We start from the raw sequence: 24,850 nt of genomic DNA, 5'->3' as shown, positions 1-24,850 counted from the left end.
GTTATTCTCTTCTATTTGTTTTAAATCGTTTACTCAGTTTCTACATTCAAATTACAAGCTAGTGAAATAGTTTGTGGACTAGTAATTTTCAGGCGTAGCAAGCCCGAAGGGTTAGCAAAATTTGGAAGCTATTCCATACAGTGCGTAAGAGGCGACTATCAGGAAACGGTTGTCAGACTCGCTGACTTGGCTGACACCGATGATATTGGCCATCATATACCAGTTGCACAGATTATGATTGATGTTCATGCTGCTGGTGTCTAATCTAGAATTGTTTTCTACGGAATATTGCTTAGGACGGCGTTAAACAACAAACCAGCCCAAATCAAATGAGAAGTTAAACCGCAACAGTGCAGCCGGGTTGGTCCAAGGGAGGTAATCCTGTATGAATGCCATTTCGTTAACTACCTGGTTTTGACATACGACCTGTCACAATAACACAACACTAATAACCATCTGCAACAAGCAAGTCATTCTTGGAAGCATGCATCATGTATAATAACGTTTGTTTAGATAATATAGCCCTGAGAAGGTTCCTGAAATCAGATTGCATACATAAAACTGGAGTCTACTGCCAACTCAAATTACACGTGTACCGCTAGCGCCCCCTACTGAAGAATGTGGAGTTATCACAGGTCTTGGCTCGACGTCAACTCGTCGGTCGCCGTCGTAAAGCACATAATGATTTTAACCGTCCTTGTGTCGAACATTAAACTGGCTGTTAACATCCACTGAAGTGAGTTATTTTCGTTTCTCCATACTGTTTAGAAAAAAATGACTTATTGTTAAACCTTTCACATGTTATCGTGGAAATTTGTGAATGTTTATACAATGAACTTTGTCGTGGAAGTTATGACGAGACGGCAATAGACGAACAATACACTAGTAACCATGGTAACTGGTGGTTATGAGAAAACGTTCAAGCTGCCTTTAGAGGTTACCATACCTTCTCATTCAAAAACATGTATAACCTTGACACTCGAACTGAGGATACATTATATCCCTGTGGTTTTGACTGAAAACGTGTATTACAGAGTAAAACAAGCCAACGATGGCATATTCGTGATCGTTCGAATCCCAGATGGGATGGCAAAGTAATAAAAGTACAAAATGCGGCACTTTACTAAGAAAGTGTCAACCTAGTTATTATATCTGACCATTTTCTAAATGGCAGTGGGGGTTATAACTCTACAAAATAACTTTACAAATATAACTTTACAAATAACATGATGGGGTAGTGGGGTAGTCCAGTGGTTGAAGCGTTCGCTCGTCACGCCGCAGACCCGGGTTCTATTCCCCAGTTTGATACAATGTGTGAAATCCATTTCTGGCGTTCTGGCGTGGTATTGGTGTAATATAGCTAAGGACGACGTAAAACCAAACTCACTCACTCACTCCAGCCTGAACCTGTGGAAAGGCTAGAGCTAATCCACATTTGCCAGCCGTATGTGTTCGTAGCACCAACAACTAAAAATAAGCTTATCACATTAATAATCTGACTCACAGCTTCGCCGCCTGTTAAGATTTGTTTAACAGACATGTTGTAAAATAAGCCCTAACCACTTTCTCCTTGAAGCATTTTGATCATCTTCCCTGCTGATATGCTCACTTATCCGCCTCGCTGTAGAACTTGTTACCCAAGTGCAATAAAACCAAGACGAGAGACACCGCGCCGGATAAGAAAGCTATTTATAGTTTTCGGGAAGATATGAGGATTTAAACAGCACTTTCCTCCCAACTACAGCAGCACATCTGGTTTCCTAAACAAACCACAGCATCATGGTCGGAAATTCAATTTAGTTTTTTTTATTATGCTAACGAGTTGATTGTTAATTTACTTATCGGTTTTCACGAGTAATGACTTTTAGAGTTGAGGACCCCACCATTTAGTAATTGCTGTTGGGCTTGTGTGAGGACTGATTGTAAGGGGCAGAAAGATGCACAGTCAAAAAGTGAAACGAGGAACAGTTTCACTCTCAGCATGACACATTCTTCCTGTTCAGCAGCTTAATATATCTGTTGAGTGTAAAGGGAGAGGTCAATTACTTTTTCATTTAAATAACAAGACAAAAAAAACCAACTCGGCTTCACCCGAAACGTCGCCCCCATCAATACACTTTTCCAGCACTTCCCCCCAAACCCGTCCCCATCACCATCACCAAACCCGTCCCCATCACGACACTTCTCCCTCAGATTGCTGCCCCTATCACCACACGTCTCCCTCTCAAATACCCGCACCCGTCACGATACTTCTCCACCTTAAAAACCTGCCCCAATCAACACACATCTCCCCTCACATAACCGATCCATCACCAGACTTCTCCCCTCAAATACCCGCCCCAGTCAACAGACTTCTCCCCTCATATACCCACCCCCGTCACATTTCTCCCCATTATAAACCCACCCCCATCAACACATTCACATAACCGACCCATCACCAGATTTCTCCCCACAAAAACCTGCCCCCATGCACTAGCCCACTTCTCCCCTTCAAAAATCCGCCCCATCACCCCACTTCTCACACTCAAATATCCGCCCCCATCAATCCACTTCTCACACTCAAATATCCGCCCCAATCACCCCACTTCTCACACAAATATCTGCCCCATCACCCCACTTCTCAATCAGATATCCACCCCATCACCCCACTTCTCACACTCAAATATCCGCCCCCATCACCCCACTTTTCACACTCAAATATCCGCCCATATCACCAGACTTCTCCTCTCAATAACCCACCCGAATAACCCCACTTTTCACACTCAAATATCCACCCATATCACCAGACTTCTCATCTCAAAAACCTACCCGAATAATACCACTTCTCCCCCTCAAATAGTCGCCCCCATAACCATACTTATCCCCTCAAATTACAACCAACCTCACTCCTTCCACCCACCCATCACCCCACCTCTCCCATTGTCCCACTCACACTGAATACCAAGTTGTCGCGCGGTCGATGTGATGTTGTGGTGATGGATTCTGGCGTTATTCGACGGTTATATAAACGAGGTGAGTGCTGCCTGTAGCAATGCTTCCTTGATATTTATAGTGTTACCACATCGAAAGACATAGGCGGTGGCTCGGATTTATAGTTCGTGTGTCTGGTGTGCACTTGCAAAACAAGCTGCGATGCAGGAAAGATGGTCTGTGTATGAGAAGAGTAACCCCACGACCGAAACCCAAGTGCTGAACATATCCAGTATAAATATACAATGCTCTCTCTCTCTTTCTCTTAACTTTGGTAATTTTGTGTTCAAGCATAACTAAAGTTTGGAATGAAATGCATGTGGACACGATTTTTTTTGTAAATATGTCTTCATCCAATGATCCAATCGATCTCAAACTTTGCAAACTTTCTGACCCAACACAGCCGCTGTTACGGGTCATTGGCTCCTTAGCTCCCTCTGCAAGCAGTCTGCGTTCTGCTGTTTATTTTATTGACAGTTACATAGACAGATTCTTTCATACAAATGCATAAAATCTGTGATTTACAATGTGATTAGTTGGTCTGACAAAACATCCCCTTGCAAAAGTTTGAGATCGATTGGTTCATTGGATGAAGAGATAATAAAAAACGTGTCCACATGCATTTCATGCCAAGCTATCGGGAGGTAAAGTTCACGCCCCTGGGAATAATGAGACTGTTCCAACCAGCTTGTCACGCAAGTCTCCGTCCATTTTTCACGGACTGCGCGTGCAATAGCAGCATCGACGCGTATTGCCTTTGCGCGCCTGCTGCCCTGTGTTGACTTTTGCTATCAAGTAAGCACGGAAAAACGGGTATTCACGAACTGACGCTAAAATATTATCCTCGGTGGAGAAGTAGAGAGACGGTGAGTTCGGCGAATGCAGTGTTGGTGGTTCAAGCCAACGGTTCCGGCACATCAAAAGACGTTATACGATGGTACTTGTGTTCTCCTGACTGACGTTCTGTATTAAGGTGAAGTGTGAGTGAGTATGGAATTTGGGAGTATTCCGGCAATAACACGGCGGATGACACCAGAAATGGGCTTCTTTCATTGTACCCATACGGGTTATGGAACCTGGGTCTCAGGCGTGACGAGCGACCGCTTTAACCACTAGGCTACCCAACTGCCTCTAAAGGTGGTACAACTTATCTAATCGGGGGCAGTATATCGCGTCTGAGTTTAATGTCCATATTTACGAGCAACGTCAGGTACGGCTCAACAATACATACAGACTATATAGCAACGACTGTGATGTCCAGCATCCGGTGTAGTCAGAGTTTGATGTACCAGCTGCGTCAGGTGGAAAAGAACAGAACCGTTGATCACTTCAAGACATGACCTTATAACGCAAATATGGCAGACGATACAACCGTGTAGCCTCTCTGCTTTTGATCGCCTCACCCGTGTTGAGGTGGATAGAGGGTCAGTCCGGGCAGGTCGGAAGATCGATGCTTCGATCAATCGGCCTCGTAGGACAAAGACTAGCTAGAACAGGCAGCGATACACACGTGCACCGAGAGAAGGATAGTGGGGGAGGAAGAGCGAACAGAGTGAACGAGTAAAGTACAAACAGCGAAAAGTGTATTCAGTTACAGGGTTTTAAATTTTGCCAAGAGAGAGGCGGGTTGCCTTGAGAGAGGAGGGATGCCTAGAGAACAGTCTGTCTGTGTGTGTGTGCGTGCGCGCGCGCATACACAGTAACTAAGCGTTAATCTACCTAGAGATAGGCAGGTTGTCTGGAGAGAGGCGGGTTGCCCACAGATGGGAAGTTGGCACCGTCCACACGAAGTCCCCAACCCTTCGATCAGTCCCCGCCCACAGATAACGGTAAACATTTAACAGTATTTGTCCCGGGTTGTTAAAACAATAGTCTGGCTAAATCGTGCACATGCCCAATATAAATAATACGAAGTAACATTAGCAGCGAACAGAAACCACTTGTTGCTGACTTAACCTTGACCTTTCCTGTTGCAGCGGAAACAACAGTCCCAATCTAACACACAGCCAAAGACATATATATTTGTAACCGACAACCCCAAAAGGGAAAAGTGTCACTCTCATACCAAGATACTCAGATCCGATTTCTTAGCCGGTTTGGCACGAGTCCATAAAATCGGCTTCGGTTGTCGCCGACAGCGTGTATCAAGAGAAATATGACCTCGGGGAAGAAGGGTCATGTCTCGTGCCGAATGTGGTTTGGGCGAGCTGCATCGCCTGGGATGTTCATTACGTCTAGGAAGCTTTGACTGACAGCTGAGAGAAGATTGCGCTGCTTCCTCAAACCTCGGTAATGATATATAGCTGCATGTGTATTCGGTTGTTGAAAGCTGGACGATGTTATTTTGAACTTAAACGTTTTACTGAAGGTCGTGTTGACACCTTGGTTGGTATGTAGACTAACGCTAAGTCCCTGAAAATTTAGTTAGAAGTTTGAAAGAAACAAATAATTCGTTTCAAACTTAAAAGATGCCCCAGTGAGATTGGAGATCGAGAACATGAGGAAATGTAGACTTGATTTGTTTACGGCTTTAGCATTGGAGAAAGAACTGGGCGCAAGAGAAGATAATGCTTGTCATGGACTGTGAAACTTTAAGGATTGATATTGTTTGATTTCCTACAGACCAGATCATATTTTATATTATGAGAAGTTACATATACACCACATTGAAAGTTAATACATGCACATCAATTATATATGTGCACCTGTTATAATATCTAAACACCATACCCGCGAATAGGTCTTCAGCAACCCAGTCATGCTTGCCACAAAATGCGTCAGTGCTTGTCGTAAGAGGAGTGACTGACAGACATTGCCAGCAAAAGTCACGTGACTGAATGACAGAACCATTCTGATAGGAAAAGAATCATAAAACAATCATGAGAGCAAGATCATTATCCAGAACAAATCAAGCCTCAGCGCATTTGATGTAATCTCAACCTGACTCTGTCTTAATTCTACCACACAGGACATGAAACAAATATATTTAGTAAAGGCCATGTAAGTCTAGATTGTGAGGCAAGTCTCGATTTCCAAATTTTCTGAAAATTAAAAATGTACCATGTGTTACATCTTATGATAGTAATTTAGGAACCTTTTTTCTGTAAAATATGTAAATTTTCGAAGATATTAGTCTACGTTGTTTTAGGCTTCAGGATGTATGTTGATAGTTGCTGAGGTGAGATTATTCCATTCCCTGGCATTGTTGAGTTCCTGCTGAGTTGGACCCTTGAAGGTCCGGGGTAGAATAGGCCTTCAGCAACCCAAGCTTGCCATAAAAGGCGACTCTGCTTGTAGTAAAAGGCGACCAACGGGATCGGATGGTCAGCCTAACTTGGTTGGCACATGTCATAGGTTCCCAATTTGCGCGGATCGATGCTCATGCTGTTGATCACTGGATTGTCTGGTCCAGGCTCGATTATTTGCAGACCACTGCGACAAAACTGGAACGTTGCTGTGTGCGGCGTAAAACTAAACTCACTCCTGTTGAGTTGCCTGTAGAACAAGGCGAGACGGCAATCTGCAGCTCGTTCCCCATGTGCTAGACACGCTTAACGTAGGTGACCATGGTTGGCCACTCTATCGACTAAGGTCACGTGATGGAGGTTGACGTCAACGCCCCAAGTGTGTGAGGTCAGGTGTAAGCGAGTGCTTATGGACTCACGTACTCATCCAGAATGTCATCACAGTTGTCCACACCTGATTGACGACGCAGCTGTCTAATTCTTCTGTAACAGACAGAAGAAAATGCAAAAGAAACGATCTTTGCAAACATGTTCAAAACGTTACTCAAGTTGTAACACTGTGCTGACGAGCCGGATATGAGTCCTGCGTTACGTTTTTGCCACCGAGCCGGAGACGAGCGATGCATAAATCTCAGTATGCCCCGAATCATATTGCAACAAAGAATTCATCTTACCGAATGTTTAAATCTCTCATGTGTAAATCATGAAAAATGGAGACACACATTATTTAAATTTCATGTCCCCGTTACCTAGACAACGAAAAGCGTCTCATTTTGTGCCGCTAATAATCAGTCCGACCTACATATGATTTTGGTTCATTCTTGAATCACTCAACTACGTTAGGTAATCATCCCTTTCCGTAACCTAATCACAATACTATTCAAAGCGGTAGTAAACCTGATCTATCTGCTCATCCTCCCAACGCTAAACATCCCCACTAACTTCTTTCGTGTGTTTACAAAGAAGTAATTGAATCTACGCAGCAGAGACGAGTTCTACAGCCTCCGCTAACTACACGTGGCTTTACGTAATCAGCGCGAGATCAACGAAATTACTCGCCTCTCACGCACGGTACTTCGCTGCCAGGAGTTCTTTAGTTATAGATGCCACATTGGAATGTGAGCTTTCCGCAGGCTATGTCGCCTGATGACGTAATAGTGTTAGATTGCAAGCAGATAGCAGGGGATTTTAGGTAGGGTGGCCGGTGCCTTAATGAGCGTTGTGTTCTTCAAATCTGAATTTACGTTTTGTGACTAAAAATGAGAGAAGCAAATAGCTTATTTTGAAGTGAAAATGAGCCACAGCGTGCCGAGACAATCAGAACCTGAGGAAATCTGCTCAGTGAAAGGGTTTAGTGAAAGGGTTTAGCGAAATGGGAAATAATGTTTGTTTAACGTTCCACCCAGCAATATTCCAGTTTTCTGGCTGCGGTCTTTTTGGAATCGAGTCTGGACCAGACAATCCAGTGATCAACAGCATGAACATGGGTCTACGCAATTGTCAGTGTCAACCAAGTCAGCGACCCTGACCACCCGATCCCGTTAGTCATCTTTTACTAGCATAGCCACCTTTGCTGGGTTGCTGAAGACATGTTCTATACCGGATCTTCACGGGTCATCTGCAGAAGATGCCTTGCATGCCACCAAGGCACCATGCCTTGCGGATCCGATTCAGTCACCTCATACGACCAGGATTAGAGGATTTGGAACCATTTCTCATCTGGGTCCTTACGGGGTAAACATACTGATAATTGCCATATCATACATCACAACAAAATATTATAATATAAGTAAAATCGTGTTTTATTCTAAGTGGGCGAGTAGGTGTGTGAGTTTAGTTTTACGCCGCACTAAGCAATATTCCAGCTATTTGACGTCGGTCTGTAAATAATCGAGTCTGGACCAGACAATCCAGTGGTCAACAGCATGACCATCGATCTGCGCAATTGGGAACAGATGACGTGTGAACCAAGTCAGCAAGCTTGACCACCCGATCCCGTTAGTCGCCTCTTACGACAACCATAGTCGCCTTTTATGGCAAGCATGACTTGCTGAAGGCCTGTTTTAACCCGGACCCTTCACGGGTCTGTTTTATTGCAAAAAAATCGCACACACACTGTAATCATTCTCAATGTGAATTTCTTGCCTTTTGTGTGTACCTTAACAGTTGATTCAAGGCTCTGTGTATATGCATGGCATATCGTAAACTTGTAACTTTCATATGAATTTTCATTTGTTCTCATTCGTAGTGTAGAGTTGTGTGCCTTTGGCGTGACAGGAATCAATGATTGTTGTTTCGAACGGATATTCGGCCGTGGGTTCACCGAGGATCTGCATTAAGTCTTGCTTTCCTCTCACATCAAACCTCTTGAATATAGAATTTGTTTTAGTCACGATATGGTTGACATGCTGCCGATGTGACTTTAAATTTTAACTCACTCACATCAAACTGGCACGCGGTGACACTGAACATTTGTTCAACAAAAACAGTGTTAAAGCAAACACTTATTTGCTGTTGCCTGCTGACAGAGCAACGTTCATGTCATATCAATCGACCTATTCAGTCATTCCAAAACACACATACCTGCATTCACCGATGTCTGACTCTCATTAAGACAGCAAACCCCCCAAAGCATGTCTGATGTTGTCTTAATACGCCTACATTGTACCAAGTGGAAACCCTTCCTCCACATCCTTTGACGGGCAACACATCTGCTTGTCTGTGATGAATAAGAGGTAAGCGCTAGACGCTGTTGTCAATGGCAACATTGTTTACCATAATATGTTGCAGAACCTCATTCGAGGGGGTAATGTCGTTATTGGAATGTTTAATTCGTTCTTGCTCATGATACCGACAGATGAAGAGGGCTTCACTCGGTACAGTCGATTCTGTTATATCGAGGTTAATGCCCGTGAAGAATTACCCGGGGTAGAATTGGTTTGCTTGCCGTGGAAAGCGACTAACGCGACGAGTGGAAGATAAAGAAGGGAGAAGAAACGAGGATATAGACGGAGACGTCATAGGGAGGAGGCGGAAGAAGAATAGCGAGAAAGAGGGAGAGATCTGAAGGAAATCAGGAAACAAAGAGGAGAAAACATAGCAGGAAAAGATAGGAGAACGAGAGAGTAGACTCACAGGAACACCAAACCTTGATAAATGGAGATACAGAGTACAACTTTTATGTCCACGTTACGCTTTACGGAAAGCATCTAATCTTGTGCCGCTAATGGTCAGTCATAGTCATATGATTTTGGTTCTTTCTTGAATCACTGGACTACATTAGGTAATCTCCCACACCGTAATATAATCGAAATACTGTTCAAAACTTTGATACACCTGATCTATCTGCTCATCGTCGCAAGGCTAAACATCCCTACTAACTTCTGTCATGTGTTTAGAAAGAAGTAGCAGAATCTATGCAACAGACACGGGTTCTCGAGCATCCACTAACCACACGTGGCTTTACGCAATCATCGCGAAATCAACGAAATCACATGCCTCTCAGGGCGATTAACGAGTGGTCTGTTTCACTCACGTGGATGACACATGTCATCTCATCCCAACTGCCTAGATCGATGCTCATGCTGTTGTTCACTTGGTTGTCCGGTCCAGACTTGATCAGTTGCAGACCGCCGCCATATAGCTGGAGTATGGCTGAGTGTGGCGCAAAACAACAAAGAAAACACATTGACACTGAATTAGAAACGCTCCTCTGCACGTGAGTTGAGTTGGCACACGTGCAAAACACTGGCGGATATAGAATAACTCTTACTCTCCAATGTAATAAGCAGAAAAATGTTTAGACTTGGTATCCTGCTGAAAACGCACACAGTCTGATCATTATTACCCTAGATAGCCCAAGGTGCCAATTAGGCAACGAAAGGTTAATAGTCGCATGACGTATCCCACCAGGCACCCATTTTCTGCTGTGTGAACAGAATCAATTTGTGAACTAACTCACTTATCTACGGTGTAACCACATAATTATTATATATTATCATGTGCTTCTTTATGGGACAGAATTGAAGTTCTAGAAACGCTCGTTAGTCAAACCAGTATACGTACTTTTTATGAAAACAAATAATTCTTTTGAAATTGCAAAAAGTCCTTGTGAAATGGGAGATTCAGAATCATATGAAATCTAGACTTGCTAAATTTAGGGCTTTGGTACTGTAGAAAGGCGTGGAGAGAAGGGAAAGTAATGCAAATTGGGGAGTGTGCGACTGACAATGGCAGATCCAGGACCTGTGCTCGTGGATTTTCACCAAAGTGTCAAATGTCTGCGTTACTTCGGGCTTTCATCCATAAATAAGTAGACGCACCGTGATATAACTGGGATATTGTTAAGAGCGTCTCACTCAATAATTTAAGATACCACTACATGGGCAGTGTATCCTGCACATCGAACGGTGGAACAAATAATGGTATTTTTGAAGACCATTAAAACATGACAGGTCCTTATGAATAATGATGGATACAATTGCCACGAATGATCACCGTAATACATTCCTTCAAGAGGCTGTCATGTGCAGACTCAGAACATTTTAATGATGCCATACTAACTGCGACATCATTCTTCAGTAATATTATCGTTTCATTTTATATCTGATTGAATTCAGTATCACCATTGTCCTCCTCCTCCTCCTCATCCATATTATGTTCTTTCTGAGAGAGAGAGAGAGAGAGAGAGAGAGAATGTTGATATGAATAACCACTCAAACAAGATATAATCTTCCAGAGACAGTCATCTTCTCATCCATTCATACCAGATGATGTTGATTCAGGGGTGAAAAGAGTGATAGATTCATTTGAAGAGGCAGAAAGATATGGTAAACAACAGACTATCTGGGCATGTGGACTCAGAGTCTGTGGTGGACTGTAATTCAGTTTGTGTGGTGAACAGTACTGTTTCCTGCAGGGAGCATATATCGACAGTCTGGGGTAATCACTTGTACACGCCTTGGTTCAACGTAAAGAACGGATTATGAGAGGGATGCCAACATTCCCCGTTTCTCTTTAATTAGCAGATTGCAAATTTTGAATCTCAAATGAAAGACGTGAGGGGGTTGTACACACTTGTCGATACAATGATGTTAATTTGCAGTTGAAAGTAAAAAGGACTATCACTGACAAAGTCAGTGGTGCCTGTGATAAAGTTCAGGACTCAGTTCAAGAGGTTGAACTCGACAACTTTCTGGGCCGACTGTTAACGGTACATCTGGAGTACAATGGGATGGGAAATGTTGAAGCAAGCGCTGTTTGTAAGGCCTGAAGACTACTTACATCCAAAAGCAAAATGCGAGGAGTGTAATAGAGGGTGTTTACAAGGCTCAACGATTCTGTAGTGAAGGTAACTATCGACATTGATGTTGCAATATGGGTATGATTTCTATATACCATCCGTGAACGCGGAGCATGACCGAGGTATGAGGTTTTTTTATGGGGGTGAACAAGTTAACACAACAAGTGCTGATGCAAGCGATATAGGATGAACGCCATCATGTTCTGCAATATGGAAGGGCGTTTAGGTGAACACACGCGATCATAGGATATTACATTATCCCAAATAGATGAAGGTTTTCAAGGCTTTATAGGTTTCCATATGAGCAGATTTGTCTGTTCTTTAACGATACGCTTAGGTTTCCAGATGTAGTGTGCAAACAGTCAAGTCTGGGCTAGACCATCCTGTGCTGGCAGCATACGCAATTGTGAACCGATTACGTGTGAATCGATTACAGCAAGCGTGGCAATCAGACCCCGCAAGTCGCCATTTGTTGCTGAAGGCCGATTCTGACCCGGATCTTCACGGAATGAATCATCCAGCTGTACCGTAATTCCCCCTTCAAAAGATGTGAGCAAACGACAGAAATGCCCCAGGAGGCTTTATCTTCCTCTGGTGTATTTTCACACGTGGCTACACACAGATAGCGTACCAAGCTATGTCATTTATAATCTTTGGTATTATGATGTTGGTGAGTTATGAAGGACCTAACCCCAAGACAGTTATCAAGTGAGTTAGGAAGGGGATAACCCGAAGACAGTTATCTAGTGAGTTATATAGGGGATAATTTTAACACTGCTATCAAGTGAGTTATGAAAGGGATAACCCCAAGATGGTTACCAAGTGATTTAATCCGAAGACAGTTTTCAAGTGAGTTGTTCAAGTCAAACATCGGTTTACCATGTTAGTTTTCAGTTACCAGTGTATTTTGAGCTCATGATATCAATTTGTCGAAAAAATATGTCCAAAAAGACAAAAAAGCTCTCTTTCGAAAACAACAACAAAACAAAAATTACACACACTACAATTATCCATGGAAATCAAAACATGTTTCCATTAGTTATTCAGTACTTTGTAAACAACGACTTCAAAAACACTGAACAACTAAAACCAAACCTGATGCTAACTTTAAGATTCTCGTTTTCAACATGACCTGTTCTCAGGCGAATTCCGCTTGAGAGCTCCGATTGCTCTCCATTGTAGTTGCACTCTTGCAATGGAACTCACTCCTCCAAAGAGTTTGACATGTGGTTTTGTGTAAAGCACACAGATGAATTACGTTAAGTGCCAGAAATAAAGTCCTCATACTTAAAAATATATATCTGCAAAAAATGAAAACAAAAATACCATTAGAGTTCTGAGCAATGCTTGATTTCAGGGCTACCAGATATGAGGTGGACGTATTCCATATTCACTTTCCATGGTCTGGGAGACGGAGGACATAGTGCCCCATAAGGGTATTGTTTTAATATGCTGGAGAGTAAAAGAAACGAAACTCTGTTTATTTTGTCAAGTTTTCAAAATAGAAGACATAAACATGAAGGCTTACTTTTATGAGATTTCATATTTTTTTGGAAGACTGCGTTTCTTTTGCTGCTCAGTAAGGCTTGATGGTGACTTTGCATCCTGACTCCAAAGGATGTTGGGTTTTCTGAAACACTTTTCAATGTGAGGTCTCCTCAGGCAAGTTTCTTTGGTGGAAGTTTGACACTATAATGTATCTGAATGATATATACTTTATTGTTGTCCTGCCTTGCATTCAGCATAAGATGTAGGACTATAAGGACTGGTGGACTTGGAGTCAGCATACTTTCTTTCGGTCTTCAGTGTCACTTTACAAACATTAAAATGTTAAAATGTTGATCTCTCAGTTCCTCAACCATATATATGTTCATAGGCGTAGGAACAGTTTAGAAAATGGAGCTGGGGGATGGGAGAATATTTCGAAATTGATAACCGGAGGACGTGGGGATGTGGGGAGGAGGAGAAAACGTTTGCTTAATAACAAACGCATTACATGATTCAGGTAACACATGTGTTTGATGTAACTAGATCCCCTGTTTAGCCATGTTGGCTTTTAATGTCACAGTCAACCTGTGATTCACGACAAAGTGAAAAGAATTTTAAAAAATGGATTCTAACGTTAGTGGGAAGTTTTATGATCATGTAACTTCTTCAACGTTACCAGAGGTTTCAACTTGTGATGTAATCTCTTTTTCGGTCCCAGTTTGTAAACCCTCCACCCCCAGTTCCTAGGCCTATGATTTTCACTACTGCCTTGTCCCTCCATGCAATGCTAAAGATACAATTAGGGGAAGTCTAGATTTCAGGTTCTGATTTTCCAGTCTGCCTAGGGATCCTTTTTGGTTTATTTGTTACTGTAAAAATGATATGTATCTTCAGAGACTTGGCGTCAGTCTAACCATCCTAAGTTTTAATGGGAATATCCATCTCTAGAAATGTATCAGTTCGCAATGTGCCCTAACTGACGAGAATCGATACATTTATGTAAGTTGACCTAGCACACTTTCATTAAGATCAGTACGAATGAAATCTTGGCAAATGTACATGTGTATAGTCTATATGCTCTACAACACTGCACGAGATTTACGAGAATATAATTGTGCTGGCTTTTTGCTGTAATTCGGTAACTATGTTTGTGCGTAGTATATGTACTAACTGACAATTATGTGGCCTTGTTTACGAAACATGTGGTTATTATAATCCTGTGTATTTGATATTCTGGGTGTATGGGGCACGTAACTACTGACTACACTTATGAGGATATGCACACATGTAGCCTGGCTTCAGTGCTGTAATGAGTGACTAGATAAGTTGTGTCCAGATAAGCAGACGATGACTAGGGACGCCTGTTTTTTCATTGGAACAAAGTGCTCCCTACTCGTGAATATTCGGGTTAGAACTGGTGTTCATCTACCCATGCTTGTCGCTAGAGGTGACTAACGGGATCAGGGTCACTGATTTGATTGTAATCTGTCACACAGTCCCTGAACCACATTATTTCCCTGCTGCCCTGTCTCTCTGTAATGCTAAAGTCCGAAATGAAGCATGTCAAGATTTCCCCAGATCCTGAATTTCTGGTCACCTTGGGGTTCCTTTTGAATTTAAATGGATGTGTTTGTTACTGTCAATTGCATATATTCAGAGACTAAACGTTAGTTTAATTTGGTCGATGTCGATGTTGAATTTCATTCAAATTGCGTAGATCGGTGTTCATTACGTCAACCACTGGATTGTCTGGTCCGGATCAGACCAGATTCACAGGCGGCGTTAAACAACAAGCTTATTCTCATTGTATGTATAACAAGGCGTTATGATTTCAGCTGTTGATTATAATGTAGAGGCCGAAGCCTATCACACATGGTATGCAAGTTTGATCGATGTGTGCATTAAAATAAAGATGGGAAGGACGATATAAACGTGACTCATCCACACCATGTCGATCATATTGTGTATCCCATCTGCATCCTCATCCCACGTCTCCATCACACAGACACACGTACAAGGATGCTACCTCACAACACCACATGTTGAAGCTACCGCCCCAGCCGTACCCCTCCCCCGCACACGTGTTGCATATTTGGCAACAGTGTCGCATTACAACAATATTTGTATCTCCACAACAGACTCTGCTTCCGACATGGCTCATGGAGCCGATTCCTTGAGGCGGTGCCAGGAGTTTGGCAAAAACCACAAGAATCCCGACCAACATTTCAATCCAACTTGTTGAACGTGCGTGCTCTTATGACGCGCTCGGGACGATCACGTGTACAGACTAGACAACTGCCTTATTAAACTATCTGACAATTATTTGACGACTGGACAAAGACTTGGTCGCTGTTAAGGTTTGGTTATCAAAATACATATTACTGTTAGCAGATCCATGTTCTGGTGGATTATAACAAACAAGCTGTTTCAGAAATTAATCGACTGACATTCTGTTGTTATTATTTTACATCTTAGAAACTGGATATGGTTTTTCTGAATGAATCACTAAAAGAGTCCTCAGATTTCAAGATCCAGGGAAAAACTGTTCTTCAGTAGCCCATGCTTGTGATGAGAGGCGACTGTCAGGGTCGAGTGGTCAGACTCGCTGACTTGGTTGACACTTGTCATAGGATCATGTAGGTTGAGGATCATGTTGTTGATCACTGAATTGCTTGGTCCAGACTCGATTATTTTCAGACCGCCGCCATATAGCTGGAACATTGCTGAGTGCGGCGTATAACTAAACTCACTCTTCCACTCACTCAAATGGACACACATGTTCAATTTAGATATACATATCTCTTCAATTAAACAATTACATGCTATACAATCATACTGACGTGGTTCTGACATACTTGGATCCGACTTGCGGACTACCTGACCGTCTTTGGTGGAAAGTAATGTGTTTCTTCATATATCTGGTTCCTGGTATGCAAGAATCTGAACTGATGTAATCTGATTCCTGCATCACACAAAACCTGACTGACGTTGTTTCAGATCTAAAGTGGATACAAAAAACGTAATTCCTGAGTGAATCAAATCCGGACTACGTGGTTCTAGAGTGACTGGGTTCGAACAAACGTAATTCTTGATTAAAGTGGATCCGCACGATGTAGTTCCAGACTGACGTGGATCCGAACAAACGTTATAGTAATTCCTGATTAAGGTGGATCCGGACTCCGTCGTCTGTGACTAACATGGATCCGGGCTACGTCGTTCCACACAAACGTAGCTCCGGATCAACGTGTACTCTAACGTACGTGGTTTAGTACCATGGTTCCTGAATCACGCAAATCAAGAATGACTTGCGTACGAACTAATTCCCGACTAAAGTGTAATTCAAACTAAAGTTCTCTTTATATTTGATAATACAGTTATGACATCCCGTTGTCATGCGGAGGTGCTGGAATATTGTTAAAAGTGACTGAACACTCAACTCACTCACTCATTCATTCGTCATATATCTCTTACAGCCCAAGACTTCAGAACTACAAGTTTCCACAGTACTGCAGACCTAAATGTAGCAAGAGTTCTTCATATTCTCAATCTCCCACACCACATGGGTTCAGTTTCAGTATGAAATGATTTTTTGTTTCTATCAAAAACTTATTATATACTCTTTAAAAAAGTAGGGGATAACTAACTTTCAATTTGGATAGGAACTGTAAACGTTACCAAATGTTTAAAGGACATACGTCTCATGAACGTACCACCATTTCCCTCTATTACCACTCCTAAACACAACACTTGATGTGCACGTGCACAACGCAGTAGCCCTATACCCGTGCATGGGGTCCAATTCCTGATTTTGACGGGGTTTTTTTCAAGAAGCTGGATAAATCACTTAGGACATAAATTTCGACACTCATCTTGCATCACACTTTTGTTAGTTTCTGTTTCTAGTTGTTTGTTTTAAAATGAAAATCGTGTGTATACATGCAAATTAGATGCCATACTTGAAAGTCGTCTTTCAAAAGTGACTACATTCTAAATAACTATGGTTGTAAGAAAGTGCAAATGGATGCACTACCAAAACAGTCAATAATATCATATCAACATTGATTGTCTCCCATAAATCTCCTAAATATTTTAAATCGTGAATTTAAAAAAAAATGAAAATCCCCTTTTTTTTAAGAGTATATATTCAGACTTAAACGTTAGTCTGTCCATGCATACTCGCTCTTTATTCATCGCATGATGAAACAACGCATGTGTTTCCGTGTTATGCGGTAATTAAATCATCGTGTCCCAATTAGCTATATTTACTGCATATTTCTCCCATTTCCAAAGCAATAAGGTCGGGCAGATGTGCCATACAATTGCTGATAGTTTAATCAGTGTTAATTAGTAGTCTACCACACTGTAGAAGTAACCTTGACATGTCACCACTAATGTAGAGGTGCGACCATCCAGTGAATGTCGTTACAACCTATCTGTGTGAGGAAACCAGTAGTGGTGGACGAGCTGGAGAGAGCTCCAGGCAAGTGATCCAGCAAGATTGAGGTACGGGATCCTGCCCAGCTGTGACCGGGTGTAAGAGCTTTGGAGTCAGCCTTGTGCGCAGACTCTTCCAGTGTTTTCACAACCCCTAGTGTACCTTACACAACCCTTTCTAATTAAAAGAACACACGAACCTGTTGGTAGATGACCAGATGGTGGCTACATGAATACAGCGAGTGCAGCAGCGTGCAGTAAAACTTAGACAAAGCACTATGACTATATGTCCCAGTCCACCCAGGTGTGAATGGGTACCTCGCAAGAATGGGTAGGACACATTGACTTGGTGATCCCAGTGGCTGCACGAGTTGTATAATCCTCAGGAAGTTGAGACTGAAACAATCAAACTGACAAGAAATGGTTCCTCGCCAAGCATGTTTTCCATACAGCTGTCCTTCAGTGTTATTGTTTGCTGTATTGCGGAGACTGTCTCAACCTAGTAACATTTGGAACCGTTTATAATATTTGTTAGAACCATTATTTGACAGTTTTGACATTATTTACAGCACTTCATCTTTCCTATACAGTGACAGGGTTTACACCGAAATCCTTTGTTTTCGAATATCGTTTAAGACGAAGTGACCTTATGGAGCTGACAGAAATCCCACCAACTCAAGTTGTGTCTGAGTGTATAGTGTATAGTTAGGTGTTACCTTCATTATTATGATGAAGACAACCCAATATAACATTGCTCGGCCACCATTCCCCATTGTTGTTGTTGTTGTTGCTGCTGCTGTTAATGTTGTTTCCAGGTTTATTTTTCTTGTCCTTTTTAAATGATCAACTCTGTACCAAACAATCCGATGATCACCAGCATGAGCATCGATCTGAGCAACTGCGCTACGATGGCATTTGTCAACCAAAATATTGATCCCGTTCGTCGCCTACTACGACAGGCATTGGTTGCTGAAAACCAGTTCTAACCCTGGTGTCCACAGGTAGCTTGCATGATGCAGAGAACATGGTATACGTGTAAGAACAAAACTAATAAGTTAGCTAGGAAACCAGAAGGGGGTCGACGGTTCAGTAGTTCTGATTTGGTGAATAGAGTGGGCAACTGGAACCAAGAGTTAATACAGTTGTAATTGGCTATAAACAATGTACTTATGAGACGGATGGATGAGGCCATTAGCGCTGTAAGGCAACAACAATGGACAAATGGAACACACGTGGACTATTTAGGTCCCAAGCATAAGGCAGATATGTTCCCTGGCAAGGTTCATGACTGGTTGGTATCTTCACAAGTCAATGGTCTCTTGTTGTTTCCATTGGTGCCAGGTGTTGTTGGTCGACAGGTACATTCCCATATGATTCTAATGGAACGCTGATGATTGTGTTGACGGGGCGGCAGGGTACCTAATCGGTGAGGGTTTTCTTGAGGTGGTTCTGTCCAGAGCTGCGGATATCAGGATTCTAAACGGAATCGGCACTTTGGCTGATAATGGCAATGATGGCCATGGCGATGTACCAGATGGTACAAGAGGATACAGTAGATGTACAACTTTCTGTCTGTTACAGTCCCAGAGCCACGTTATTTTCTCTACTATCTAGCCCTCCCTACAATGCTTACGTCTAAACTGAAGCAAGTCTCTCCCAGGAATCGCAGATCACTGGGTTCCTTTATAAAAGTTAAATGTGTTTATTTGTTACTATCAAAATTACATATATTCACGGACTATGCGTTAGTTTATGTGTTGGCATGTGGAACTCTGATATCATTAGTTCATTGTCTCTAGTTACACGTCTGGGAAGGGTTGGTTGGTTACGGTCTCTACGGTGAACTAGTAGTGGGCGTTGAGATGTTTCCGGAGCTCTGTGTGGCGACTCTGGTGGGCTGATATGATTAATATGTGTCTTTCGGTGCCAATAGATGGGCTGGAATTAATGGTGCAGTTTTAAGCGATGATCCTTCGAAGGTCATTCTGTAGACATCAGCAATGAGTGGACGCAAAGGTGACACTCGAAGGTAAGATATAAGATATTAAAGCATCTCCGGGCAAGCTTGGTGATGCTGTGTATAGTGAGTTTGGGCTCAAGGATATCACAGCTGGTTTTGAACTTCACATCCTTTCCTTTTGCTAACGTTTTTTTCTAGAGTCGGAAGATAGGGATCCCATTTCGAATACATAGATGTATCATCAGAGAAAAATTATTCATTATTTTTAAAAATTACATTTTGTGAAGTTTCTTTTTTGACTCAGTATAGTTGCAGAGATTGTCCGGGATTTTTTGTAAATGGCTGTTGTTTCAGAGACCGATCTCGTTGTTGCTGACATGGTATTGCCAAGTTTATGCCAGGGGAAAGTGGAAGAATAATTGTGTTACTTTCCGTGCTGGCCCAGGAGATAAGATAATACCGCCGTTGTTTTGAAAAAATGGTAATTCGACAAATAAAACGGTATATATTTGTGGATTCGAGTTATTGAAGTTTCCCGGTATGTGCAGATGTTGTTGAAATGATAGCCACCCAAGCAGCGCTCTCGTGCCAAAACAACATCCAAGAGATAGGTGTGGGTGTGTTCATATGTATGTATGTATGTATGTATGTGTGCGTGCGTGCGTGCGTGCGTGCGTGCGTAAATGTTCGAGTCTGGATCAATGATAATATATTTCGTGTTAAGTAGTAGTTATAGTCTCTATCTAAATTAGTCCTCACACTTTAACATTATGTCAGATACAACAATCTAAAACCTGGCCATGTATACGACAAACGTGCAAACGAATTTTACCGCGGTAGGTTCCAAACGTTTCACGAAATTTACACCAGGAATAGATCCGAGATACCTTGGTAGTCAGCCAGACAGAATGTGATTAAGCCTGGCCATCAACTTGAAGAACACCAATGTAGCTCTGTTGTTGCTTTAAGTGTTTTCGAGTTTCTCTCCTAGCAATGACTTGACCTTGGCCCACTTATACACTGACACTTGGGAGTAGCGCCCATTAGACTAACCTATACATTCTGAAGCGAAAGTATGTCATGAAATATAACAAAGTCACAGTGCACTGTCTTCATTTTCAGAACAATTTTTCAAACTGTAAAAATCTGGTCTTGTCACATTTTATAGACTTTTAAGACTGTACGGCTCACAAACCAAACTGCGCATGCGTTCTTTACCTTACATCGTTAATGGGTTTGTCCTGTCTGTATGGTACACAGGGTGTACAGGTACACATAATAAGGTGGACTATGCACACATATTTATCAATGTTTTAGTATTGGCGAGTTTGTAGTGTTGATATAACTTGGGTTTTGAGTTGATTTTTTGTCTCGAGTGGATGGCCAATGTAAATGTCCTTTATATGGAACTGCATATATTCTATCTAGGCGATCTCTGACGTACAGCGGCTAAAGCAGACATGCATCTCGTCGCTGAAATGAACGTTTTTACTTAAAACCAGTTCCTAAAATATACTCATCTAAACGAATAAGGGAACTAATGAAAAAATTGGTGTTCCTTTATTCGTTTCCAGAACTTCACCAACAGTGAAACGCATACCTTGTGCAGAAAAAGAATAAAGGACACATGTACTTTTAGGTGTTCCCTTATTCGTTTCCATGAGTACATATTCTCAAAATATAAAAAGGAGCCCGGAGACTTTGATCATTTTCAAACTGTTGTAATAAACTTTTGTCCCATATTCCAGACTTGGGGTGCACCGGATGTCTTTGTTTCCGGTTCTGTACGACAGACTATAGTCCTGAAGTATATATATCCAAAACAGCCCAAGCAAGTCTAGAAAATGTGGCAAATCTAGCTTTCCTTTCCTTAATTATGAAAATGAAGAAAGTCTCAGGGCTCCATTTCATTATATCATTTTTTCAATGAACGTTTTTTCAGTAAAATATGTTCATTTCAGAGACTCGCTGTTAGTCTAGACAGACTACAGATATACGAGCTGTTCCTGTTCCTGAACTGAAGTCTCTACCATTAACCGCCGTGTACAAACCCAGGCCATCACTGAAGGCATCAAGTTAACGATAACCGTCGTCTGTATCATCCAAGGCCTCAGTGGTTTATCAGCTGTTGGCATCAATGGTTGTGCCATTATTTGGTAATTACATTCCTAACTGCCCAGCCGACCCTCGCCTCACAGTCCGACTGACCACGTGCACGACCTTGTGACGTGGAACTATCGCGGGATTTCTGGACGGCTCAGTGTGTCAGTGTAGATGAGTGAACTTGCGTAACCGACATCCGGATCACAGCTGGGGTGAAAGACTTTAGCGTATGTGTGAAATATACGTCACTGGTATGCGGTTGTTAGTGATTAAACAGCTCACTGTGAAGGTCACGTACCGTTATGGGAATAACCTGATAACAAAACAAGGAAAGATGGACCCGCACCAGCAAATTGTATAGACGTGTTCTGTGTGTGTCGCTCTTTCTCGCTCTGTCTCTCTCTCTGTATCTCTCTCTCTCTCAGTCTTTAAGTCGATTGTTACACTCTTTAATCCCCTACCATCTCTCTCTTTCTTTCTCTTTCAATCTCTCTCTCTCTCTCTCTCTCTCTCTGTCTCTCTCTCTGAATTTTCGACCCATGCTTGCAATAAAAGGCGACTATGCGTGTCGTAAGAGGAGACTAACGGGATCGGGTGGTCAGACGCGCTGACTTGGTTGACACGTAATCAGTTCCCAGTTCCCAGGCACTGGATTATTTAGAGACCGCCGCCATATAGCTGGGATATTGCTGAGTGCGGCGTAAAACTAAACTCACTCACTGGTGTATTTTCAGGCCGTCGTCTGGCAAACATCATACATTTTAGGCAATTATTTCAAAGGATAGTCAAGACTAGGCATTCTTTTACATTGCACATGTATTACAATTAACAATTTAGATATGCCTGTCATGGGTTCATATCCGGATGAATTTGTCTAATGGAGCTTTACACGTCCTAAGACAAAACTGAATACAAGACAGATATTCATCTTAACAGTATATAGAGGGCTACGAAGTTTGCAGAGGTCAGATTACGCTGTTTCGTGATCTTCTCTCGACTCAAGAGAGAACCCATTCCATAACAATAAACTTTGATACGAGTCTGCAGGTGTAGCGCCAGATGGCCACGCTCTGAGCGACTATAGATTCTATCATGTGATCTTGTTTTGACAGGTGACATTTACATAAGAAATTTACACCATGAAAATCCCAGAAAGACAAAATCTGATGATCGACTATTTTGACCTATGGAATCATTCATCTCGCCATTAAAGTCTTCGATTTCCACATTAAAATCTCAAATTACTCCTTTTCTAAATTTACCTCCGGAAAGCAATTCATACATCCGGCTTTCCGAAAGGTGCATTAAATAGGTAACTATGGTAACGGTGAAGTGAAGTGGTTAAATGGCCATACAAACTTTCCCAATGTACCATGTACTGCATGCTCAACTCCAAGACGTAGTTTCTGACAGGATTCCTGCGCGTAGACTCGGTATTTCGATATAGGAATGTCGGTAAACGCGACATTGACTTTACACTGAGGTATACCATGAAAAACACAGAGTCTTGGCATGTTCTTAGTCTCGCCCTGTGCAGTTGTTAAGTCGATCAAACGACAAAAGACTTTGTAACACGTTGTCTGGAAGGATGGAAAAACGATTTGTTATTTAGGTATTGGTTTCGCTCACAAGATGTCCTTAATTTGTAACGAACAACCTTCAAGATGTAATGTACTGTGATATGATCATGCAAACCTATTGTTTGCTCGGAATTGTTTGGGGTTTTTTTGCTGTTTGACTGAGTTTTTTTGGACGTCCATCTCGGCAATATTCCATTTTTTGCGGCCGTCTTTAAACTTCAACCTGGGTCAAACAATCCTGTGATTAGTATCGTAGGCATCGATCTATGCAATGAATATACGTAAATCGACATATACAGCCTGAGACCTAGTTTCATTAGACTGCAGTACTGGGATGCTTGGGTTGGTAACAACCAGTTGCAACCCGAATGTTCACTGTTTAACGTATTCATGAATACATGTACCCATGATTGCTGGCGGCAACAGAGCACAACCGGCTCCGCCCATACAGTCGCTTAACAGAGTTGTGTCCCTTAATCACACCAAGATCCGAGTGTCGGAGGTTCGAATCCCAGATTTTCCCTTACATAATGACGCTTGGTTTGTCAGTCTTTGCATCAGGTCTGACATTCGACAGCCTTCATATAGCGTGCGAAATAATATATGCCTCTGTGAGATCTCCCTGCAGGACTTGAAACAAAGAATTTGATATATGGTCAATACCCGTGTCATTTGTAACTTTCATACATACTGGACTAACAGTATATAGTAAGGTTTGCGTTCACTTGATCCTGAAGCCATTCTCCACTCAAGAGAGAACCCGTTACATAAAGCCGAAATTTGATATGGGTCTGCAGGTATCGCGCCAGGTGGCCACGCTCCAAGCGACTTGTTTTGAAACGGGATCTTGCTGAGATAATTGACAGATGGTATGTATGTTTCAGACAGAAATGTACAACATGTAAATTGTAGTTGATCTTCGGGAGCACAAAGAGCAATAGATTCTCGACCTGTAATGCGCCAAACTATTGACAACCCGCTGTGTGAAGTATGCATGTTACAGTCAGATTGTGAAATCAGTCAGTTCGTGAAATAACTAAGAGGGTCAGCCATTTCAGGTCATTTTGTGCAGTAACAATCAATATATTTCAGTCATTTCATGAAATTTCACAATTTCAACATCACTATCGTGACAGCAACCATTGCGTTTCAGCTTGAACTTGAAGTATTTACACCTGACCTGTTAGTTTGACATTTGCTGTGTCCAGAGCAGCCAAACCTCGCAAACCCAATGTCCACAACATATAGATGAAATGAAGCGTATTTGTTGTTGTATTACACAAAATGACACGCAATGGCTAATCCTCTTTGTCATTTCACGAAATGACTGAAAGTTTTAGTCATTTCACGAAATGACCGATTTCACAATTTGACTGTAGCATAGATATAAATGAAACAAAATAGAAAAACAAATATCAAAGTACATGTGAAGACACATCAATTATACAACCACATACGCACGTGTCAGTTCTACAGAACACAAAAATAATTCGCTGTATACCCAGAGTTACGTACAGTTTCCTACAGTCTCATTTTATGTTCCAACAATATTCCAGGAGCTCCACCCTTTGTTGTATTCATTTCACAACAGAGAGGTGGAATGTTTTCAACAGAACAATGATAGTGAGCGAGTATGGTTTTAGGTCCCGTTTAGCAATATTTTGGCTGTATGTGTGATCATCCTGGTGAGAGAGGTATTGGGATTACTTTAACTTATTGTATGTTCGGGTCAGCGACATAACTGTATATGCAGGTTTGTAAGCATTAT

This window comes from Haliotis asinina, chromosome 1 (genome assembly GCF_037392515.1).
Source record: "Haliotis asinina isolate JCU_RB_2024 chromosome 1, JCU_Hal_asi_v2, whole genome shotgun sequence".
In the NCBI taxonomy this organism is placed as follows: domain Eukaryota; kingdom Metazoa; phylum Mollusca; class Gastropoda; order Lepetellida; family Haliotidae; genus Haliotis; species Haliotis asinina.
The sequence above is the reverse complement of the archived record's forward strand: the minus strand, read 5'-3'. Positions refer to the sequence as shown.